The sequence below is a fragment of the Dromiciops gliroides genome, chromosome 3 (genome assembly GCF_019393635.1).
Source record: "Dromiciops gliroides isolate mDroGli1 chromosome 3, mDroGli1.pri, whole genome shotgun sequence".
Classification (NCBI taxonomy): Eukaryota; Metazoa; Chordata; class Mammalia; order Microbiotheria; family Microbiotheriidae; genus Dromiciops; species Dromiciops gliroides.
In genome coordinates this window covers 119,619,772-119,629,697 of record NC_057863.1, presented here as the reverse complement: position 1 = coordinate 119,629,697, position 9,926 = coordinate 119,619,772, and the positions used below count along the sequence as shown (strand labels likewise).

Genomic DNA, 9,926 nt, shown 5'->3' with positions numbered 1-9,926 from the left:
CATATATGAGTGCTCGGGTACCTGAAGGATCTAGGAGAGCCATAAACATTCATTCCCCCCCTTTTTTAAACAAAAGTCATGTACTGCAAAAGCTACTGAGTAGAGTACCAATGTCTACATATCATGAGATTATCCACTTTCTGGATGCTAACCAGAAATGAATCAATCCCCTATATGTTTGGTTTGCATCTGCCTTTTAAGCATTAGAAAATACTTCCTTCTCTCAACCACTCCTATTTACTCCATCTTTTCAGATGGGAAAACACTTTTCTCTGAATTGATGACTACTTATTTTTCAGCTAAAGTAAATACAAGTCTATATCTCTTTTCATTTGTGTGAGAAGCTGACACATTCTGTCACAACATAGCTTGAGTAAATGGGAAAGTGACAGCTTCCTGGCAAAATTTTAAAGAGATAAACATCTATTTTTGTTTAAACAGCCACTAAAAATCAGATAGAAGCTTTCCCAGCTGAAAGGATATAGAATGCATGAGTGGTGCAAATTGGGAAATGAATGCACACTGGAAAACTTCTGATGTTTGCCTCTACAATTTTAACTACATTTGAGCATAGTCCGGAATTAAATAATGACTCTTTTAAAGAATAAACCTGCATGCAACTTCCTCGGGAGAATATAAATATCAATAAGATAGATTAAGGGGGTGGTATTCTTTTTAAAGACACATTACATGAAGTTGGTTAGGGGAAAAAAATCTCTAAATTCTCTAGATGTGATTATTTAATCATTCCTTCCTTTAGATTTCAATTCTATTATAGATAAAATGTTATAGTACTAAGAACTTGTTGCTTAGTTTAGCAATGGCCCTAATAAAATTATTATTATTTAGCATTTATAGAGCCTTTTACAGTCAGAAGATATTGTTCACAATACCCCTGTGAGATATGTTGGTAATATTGCTTCATAACCACTTTCATTCCTATTCCTTGGCTGATTTCCTAAAGGAATCTAACCAAATGGTGAGTTATATTGTTACCTCTGAGAATAGTTTTCCTTATTAAGTTCTTACTATTTAATAAGCTCATAATGATATTACTTTTAAAGATTTAAAATAAATATTCCACAGACTTTTATTATTATAGGGTATATATTTATAAGGTAAGTACTTGTAGATTAATGACTACCCAGCAAATGCAGATATTTTTTATTAGATTTAGCAATCAAAGTCATTTTCAAGCTTCTAATGTATTATCCTCAATTGGACTTTTACAAATCTTTAATATTATTACTTATCAGTTGATATCCATTTACATAATATAGGAAGGATCAGGGAAAAGAAGAATAATTAAGTGAAGTTACAGTAGGTAAAGTTTAACAGTGAAATGAAAATATTTACATTAATTAGTAAGGCATAAGATGATATCCAAATATCTAAATGTAGCAGTACTCAGATATATAGAGGAGAATATGACATACATCACTAAATTATTTTTGCTTGAGGAACAACTTGTTCTTTGGGAAGCTGAAAGTGGGTGACTTGTCCAGAGTCATGTATAACTATTAAGTGGTAGAGCTGGGATTTGAACAAAGTCCTCTGGCTCCAATATCACATTTACTAACTTTACTGATGCAGAAAATGAGGCTTAGGAAGATGCCTTGATATACCCTTGGATCAAACAGCTATTCAGTGGAATGTGGGGACCAATTTTTAATTGCTGAGTGCCAGCTAAGCGGCTCACCGCAATACTGGGGCAAGGAAGGAGACCAACAGCCTCCCTCAAAACAGAACAAGATTTATTTTAACAAGAATGAACTTAAAAAAAAAAAACACAAACAGGATCAGTAGAATCAAGGGAAAGGAAATAAAAATGGGGAAAGGGAAATTATAATACCTGAAAAATACCACCGCCCAGGAATCAGCTGAAAATACACAGCAGAACACCCCTGGCTTTCCAGCTTCCACCTAGAAAGCCCAATTCTCCTCCCCCAAACCTAGAAACACCCCCACACACAGGCCCAGCCAATGGGATGGCCGCTCTGACAGTCACATGACTGCCCTCACTAGGATTCCAATCATTATAATTTTGCCAGGCCCATGTAGGTGTCAGGGAATGGTGATGACGTGAGGTGCCAGAGCCCTGGCAACGGCTACAACCAGTGGGTGGAGCACCGCGAGGCCTGCGGAGCCTCCGGCCAGTGTGAGCTGAGGCATAAAAACCTCAAATAACAATTAATTCTTTACAGGAAGTTGGATGATAGTTGTATTTATGGCTTTTTTTTTTTTTTTTGGTGACGCAACTGGGGTTAAATGACTTGCCCAGGGTCACACAGCTAGTAAGTGTCAAGGGTCTGAGGCTGGATTTGAACTCGGGTCCTCCTGAATCCAGGGCTGGTGCTCTATCCACTGTGCCACCTCGCTGCCCCTGATAGTTGTATTTAAATATTTGAAAAGGCTATCATGCAAATAGGAATTAAGATTTTTAATTTTGGTTTTCTTTTTGTTTTTTCTTGCTTTACCCCAGAGTGCAAACTCAGAAGCAATGGAAAAGCTTAGGGGAAAACTTCCTACAAATTGGAATTATCCAAAGTAAAATGGGATAGCTCAGGAGGTAGTGGATTCCCCTTTAATAAAGGTCTTCAAATAAAGGCTAGATAGACATTTGTGGGGAATCTTATTCAGGTATAGATGGGACTAGGTGGCCTGTTAGGTCCCTTTAATTTTTGAGCTACTGTGGGTTCAAAAATGAAAGGTTTTGTTGAGACATTCTGACTTTTGTTAATGAGTATTTCATTCTTTTAAAAGTAAAGGAATCGGGGCAGCTAGGTGGTGCAGTGGATAGAGCACTGGCCCGGGAGTCAGGAGTACCTGAGTTCAAATCCGGCCTCAGACACTTAACACTTACTAGCTGTGTGACCCTGGGCAAGTCACTTAACCCCAATTGCCTCACTTAAAAAAGAAGTAAAGGAATCAATGAGGAGAAGTTTTTGTTTGTTTTGTTTTTTTGGGGGGCAATGAGGGTTAAGTGACTTGCCCAGGGTCATACAGCTAGTGTCAAGTGTATGAGGTCGGATTTGAACTCAGGTACACATAAGGTGACAGTGTGAAAGGCCCTTAGATGCCCTTGACCAATTCAAGATTTTCACTCACTCTTGGTAGGGAAGGAGAGGAGAATTAGGTAAGGGGCAGGACTAATGCCTATACCCTAATAATTCAGGTTCAACATTTAGACAAAATGAGGTACTCACAAGGCAGTGAATAGTTTACAAAAAGGTTTACTTCATCTTAACAGATCAAGGATTTACAACACTGATATTCGGAAATTGTGGTACTTAGACGCTATGGGCATGGCCCTCTTCATCTTCATTTGGAAATGTTTCTCTTCAGCAGGAAATGGCATAGTGTTCTGCAGGTTTTCAGACATTTACCAAGTCAGAGGGGCCCCTACTACACTGTGACGGTGGTGAGTCAAGGAGGGCAGTGGCTTTTTTTTTTTTTTTACCCTTGGATAGAAGTATGATAGATCCAGCTCTGAATATCTGATGAAAGCCAATTGTTACATTTTCAGCATGAGAATTTACACCTCAGAAATCAGGAAACACTATGAACCAGTGCTTGATTTATTCTTTTGTTGATTGTCCAAACTTAAGAAAGTAATAGGAAAAATGTTGATAATGCAAATCAAACTTGAAAAGTGTGTATTATATACTTTTTTTTTTTCAGAGAGCCCACTGTTTAGATATCTACCAGCACACTACTGGCCCTCAAGGACCATAATTTTACATTGAAAGGGACAAGGGCCAAATAGGCACCAGGGACAGCTTTGTTTTCTTTTAGGGAAAAATAATCCCTATTTCAAGGAAATGGGGAAAAACCTAGTCCAATGCATGCTACATTCTATGGTGTGAGAAAAAAATGGCATTTTTAAATCCTAAGCCATTTCAAGAAATGTTTGAAAGGTAATGGAGAATTGAAGAGGTACTAAAGAAGAGTAAAAAGAAAAAAGTAAGGTTCATCTGTCTGATGTTTTAAGGGGAAGAGTAGAGTTTGCAAGCTATAACAGATCAATAGGCTTCTCTTTGATTCCTAAAAAACAATTCCAGAATGGATCATTAATAAGATGAATAGTGAGTATCTATAAAAAGAAGTGGTAATTACAGACAACAGACTTAGTTCCATCAAGAGCAGTTGTGGCAGATAAACTTTATTTCCCTTTTTGATAGTATCAGTAAACTGATTAATCAGAGATCAAAATCACTTGATAAACAGATAGATAGATAGACAGATAAAATTTGTCATGAACATTTCTAAGTTCCAATGTTAGACAACGAAAAAAAAAATCAGTCTCCAAGCCAGAAGAAAATAGATTTATTGAGAGAAGCATCCTGTCTTACAATAAAGATGGTCTAGGACCCAAAGACCCCAACTCTCAGGATCCCTAAGAATTTATACCCTAAGTCTTTTATTGACATCTAAAAACAGATATAAGAAGTAAAATGCTTGCTATAATGGCAGCATAATCATTTGTCAGGAAGAGAAGTTGGAAAACAAAGATTTTTTTTAAATGATGTAAAAATTTGATGTAAAGATTTACATGTAATTTGAAAAATAAAATTCTAAATATAAAAAAATGATTTGCTTATCTATTCTTACAGTGTCATATTTTTTTAAGGCATAAGGGGTAAGCATTTGCAATATATGTGCCTCAAATATGAAGAAGTAACTTTAATTTCCTCTCTTAATAGCATGCATTTCTTCCCTCAATAGCATAAAGGCACCATCATTTGTAATAACCACTTTTCATATACTTTTGTATTACCTTTAAGAATTCTGATTGGTTAATTCCATCTATTTTTAGTAAATTGAACTTTAATTTGATTACACATTTTTAACCACAAGATGTAACTTGTATAAGTATGTTTCTAACATTATTAGCTATTGTGCATCTTGTCACTAGTTAAAGCAAACTAAACTGACACTTAATTCTTCATCATCTAATGAGGCTACTAAAGCATACTGTATAATATAATGAAGCTTAAAAAATGGCTTTTAAAATTACATACATAGAACAGATGTAGACCAAAGTCTGCTTTTACATCTCTTCCAATAGTCTATCACTCAAAGCATTATATATAAGTAGCTTATAAAACTACTAAAGTCTAAAATCACTAAGAAACTTGGGACTTGGGGAAAATTTCACTCACAATCGATAGATAGATAACAGATATAAATATTTAATAAAACTAGATTTTAGAAAAGCATTTTCTAAGATATCTCTTAATATTTTTATATTAAAGATAGAGAGATATAGGGTAGATAACAGTACAGATTGATAGATTTAGAATTGGTAGTATGGCTGAACAAAAGAGAAGTTATTAATGATATGATATCAGCTTGACGGGAGTCCTCTAGTGGAGTATCATAGAAATCCGTGGTCAGCCTAATGCTGTTTAATTTATTAACGACTTATAAAGACAGAGATTGCATGTTTACCTAAGCCAACATGACATATGACAGTGATGAACAAAAAAGATCTTGACATATTCGAGCATTGGGTTGACAGCTAATAAGATAATTCAATAGGGAAAAATGTAAAGTTTTGTACGTGGTTCCAAAAAACAAGTTTACAAGTGAAAGATGTGTGGAAATGAATTTTTTTTTTAGAAAGAAATAAGAAAATAAAACTGTCAAACCAGTGCCCATATGAAATCATGATTAAATCTTGTTAGTTCTGCCTTCAATATATCTAGCATTCATTCCCTTATCTCATCCCCACTCATGTGACCACTGCCCTAATTCAGGCCCTTACCATCTTTCACTTGAACAAGTAGAATATACTACTTATTACTCTCAATCTTCTAGGCTCTCTCCTCCATGTAGTTAACAAAATTATCTTCAGGTTTTATCTTATTTTCCTACTTGAAAACTATCAAAAGCTCCCAGATTCCTCAGAGACAGAATGAAAATCCCTCACCTTTACATTTTAAGTTACTGACAATTCAGTTCTTGCTAAATTTTTTCTTTTTAAAATTTATTTAGAATTTTATTTTCCCCCAGTTTTACATAAAAACAATTTTAAAGTCCATTTTAAAAACTTTGTTTCAAATTCTCTTGCTCTCTACCTCCCCCCTCCCCTTAAGAACACAAGCAATTCAATGGACATTATACATGTGTAGCCATGCAAAACATTTCCATATTAGGCTGTAAAATAAAATAGACAAAAAAAAAACTAAGAAAAAGTAACTAAAAAAAATATGCTTCAACTTGTATTCAGACACCATAAGTTCTTTCTCTGGAGATGGATAACATTTTTTATAAGTCTTTCAGAGCTGTCTTGGATCATTGAATTGCTGAGAATAGCCAAGTCATTCACAGCATATCATCTTACAATATTGCTGTTACTTTGTATACAGTGCATCTCACTTTGCATCAGTTCATGTAAGTCTTTCCAGTTTTTCTGAGAGCATCCTGTTCATCATTTCACAGTTACTATTGCTAACTGAATTTCTCTCCATCCTACTCTCTCCCCATGTCATTTACTTTATTACCTAATTCCTTTCATCCTTTCCCTCCTCAGAGGTGTTTTGCTTCTGACTACGCCCTCCCACAATCTGCCCTCCTTTCTATCACCCCCCCCCCCCGCCTTATCTTTTTCTACTCCTACTTTCCTGCAGGTTACGGTAGATTACTATACCCAATTGAGTGTGTATGTTATTCCCTCTTTGAGCCAATTCTGTTGAGAGTAAGGTTCATTCACTCTGCAACACCTCCCCCATCTTCCCATCCACTGTATAAGCTTTTTCTTGCTTCTTGTATGCAAGATATATTACCCCATTCCACCTCTCCCTTTCCCTTTCTCCCAGTGCATTCCTCTCACCCCTTAATTTTATTTTTTTAAAGATATCATGCTTCATATTCAACTCACACCTGTGTCCATTGTCTAAATATACTCCATCCACCTCCCCTAATAACAAGAAAGTTCTTATGAGTTACAAGTATAAGCTTCCATTGTAGGAATGTAAACCATTTAAGCTTTTAATATCCCTTATGGTTTCTTTTTTCCTGTTTACCTTGTTATGCTTCTCTAGAGTCTTGTGTTTGAAAGTCAAATTTTCTATTCAGCTCAGGTCTTTTTTTATCAAGAATTCCTGAAAGTGCTCTTCAGAAGTATCAACCCCATGAGGCTCTGCCTGGGTCTCCTGCCATCCCAGGCTACTTCCTCCCCCTTCCCTGTCCTGCCCTTGCCATGGCAGATGACCTCATCAGCGGTGGCACTTGTTACATTCCAGAAAATGGGCTCATAGCACAGCAATGCTTCAACTGTGGAGATGGGCTCATGTACAGTGACTTCCTTATCCTTCTGGACTATATAGACTTCACGGCAGATCAAGTATACTTAACTTCATCACTCACCAAGAAGTTAACCCTCAAGACCCCATTTGTTGCATTCCCAATGGACACAGTCACTGAAGCTAGGATGGATATTGCCATGGCACTGACAGGAGGTATTGGGTTTATCCATCACAACCCAGAATGCCAGGCCAACAAAGAGCACAAAGTAAAGAAATATGAGCAGGGCTTCATCACTGACCATGTGGTCCTTATCCCTAAAGATCATGTCAAAGATGTGTTTGAAGCCAAGGCAAGGCATGGGTTCTGTGGAATCCCAATTATAGACAATGGCAAGATGGGCAGCCATCTGGTGGGCATCATGTCCACTTGTGACATCGACTTTCTTAAGGAGGGGGAACATAACCATTTTATGGGTGAAATTATGACTAGGCAGGGGGATGTAGTGATGGCTCCTGCAGGAGTCACACTAAAGGAAGCCAATGAAATCTTGCAGCAGAGCTAGAAAGGGAAGTTCTCCATTGTGAATGAGGATGATGAACTAGTAGCCATTATTGCCTGCAAGGACCTGAAGAAGAATCAGGGCTACCCACTGGCATCCAAGGACACCAAGAAGCAGCTTCTGTGAGGGGCAGCCATCAGTACCCATGAGGACGACAAGTATTGGCTTGATTTGCTGGCCCAGGCTGCTGTCGAGGTGGTTGTACTAGACTCTTCTCAAGGAAACTCCCTTTTCCAAATTAACATGATCAAGTACATCAAGGAGAAATACAACAACCTCCAGGTTATCAGTGGCAATGTGGTGAAAGCTGCACAGGCAAAAAATCTCATTGATGCTGGACGCCTTGAGGGTTGGCATGGGCAGAGGCTCCATCTGCATTACACAGTAAGTGCTGGCATGTGGGCGACCTCAGGCAACAACTGTCTACAAGGTCTCAGAATATGCACGTTGTTTCTGTGTCCTCGGCATTGCTGATGGTGGCCTCCAAAATGTGGGCCACATTGCTAAAGCACTTGCCCTTGGAGCTTCCACAGTGATGATGGGCTCTCTGTTGGTGGCTACCACAGAGGCCCCAGGTGAGTACTTCTTCTCTGATGGGATCTGCATAAATAGATACCAGGGTCTGGGTTCCCTTGATGCCATGGACAAGAACCTTGGCAGCCAGAACTGTTACTTCAGTGAAACAGACAAAATCAAGGTGGCTCAAGGGGTGTCCAGTGCCATGCAGGACAAAGGGTCCATCCACAAATTTGTTCCCTACTTGATTGCTAGCATCCAGCAGTCCTGTCAAGACATTGGTGCCAAGAATCTAACACAAGTCAGAGCCATGATGTACTCAGGGGAGCTGAAATTTGAGAAGAGGACATCATCTGCTCAGGTGGAAGGAGGTATCCATGGACTCCATTCGTATGAGAAGCAGCTCTTCTGAGAAGTGGCCTTGTTTGCTTTTACTGCCTCTCACATGTCCCTCTAGGTTTTTCAATAAAAAGCTGGATATAGTGGGGAAAAAAGAATGCCTGGAAGTCCTCCCTTTCATTAAATTCCCATTTTCCCCCTGAAGGATTACATTCAGTTTTGCTGGGTAGGTGATTTTTGGTTGTAGTACCAGTTCCTTTGCCCACTGGAATATCATATTCCAAGCCCCCCAGTCTGTTAATGTAGAAGCTGCTAAGTCTTGTGTTATCCTAACTGTGGCTCCACAACACTTGAATTGTTTCTTCCTGGCTGCTTTCGATATTTTCTCCTTGACCTGGGAGCTCTGGAATTTGGGTATAATATTCCTGGGAATTTTCATTTTAGGATCTCTTTCATGAGGTGATAGTTGGATTCTTTCAATTTCTATTTTACATTCTGGTTCTAGAATATCAAGGAAATTTTCCCTGATAATTTCTTGGAAGATGATGTCCAGGCTCTTTTTTGATCATGGATTTCAGGTAGTCCATTAATTTTCAGATTATCTCTCCTGGATCTATTTTCCAAGCCAGTTGTTTTTCCAATGAGGTATTTCACATTGCTTTCTATTTTTTCATTCTTTTGTTTTGCTTTATTGTTTCTTGATTTCTCATTCCCCACCCCCCCTTTTTTTTGTTTATTTGTTTGTTTTGTTTTGTTTTGCAGGGCAGTGAGGGTTAAGTGACTTACCCAGGGTCACACAGCTATTAAGTGTCAAGTGTCTGAGGCCAGATTTGAACTCAAATCTCCTGAATCCAGGGCTGGTGCTTTATCCATTGCGCCATCTAGGTGCCCCAACCTAGTCTGTTTTTTAAGGTGTTATTTTCTTTAGTATTTTTGTTGTCTCCTTTACCAAGCTGTTGCCTTTTTTTTCAAGATTTTCTTTCATCACTCTCATTTCTCTTTCCATTTTTGCCTCTACTTTTCTTGCTTTCTTTTCTCTTTTTTCCTTACTTTATTTTCAAAGTCCTTTTTGAGTGCTTCTATGGCCTGAGACCAATTCATATTTTTCTAGGAAGCTTTGGATATAGGAGCTTTAATTTTGTTATCTTCTAAAGCTGTATTTTGATCTTCTTTGTCACCACAGAAACTTTTTAGGGTCAGCCTTTTTTCTGTTTGTTCATTTTCCCAGCCTATTTCTTGACTTTTAACTCTTTGTGAAAGT

General features: G+C 37.8%; 1 pseudogene; it reads left to right on the top strand.

Annotated features, from left to right (window-relative positions):
- The first annotated feature begins 7,204 nt into the window (after positions 1-7,204).
- Positions 7,205-8,738, top strand: LOC122750729 (annotated as a pseudogene).
- Positions 8,739-9,926: the final 1,188 nt, after the last annotated feature.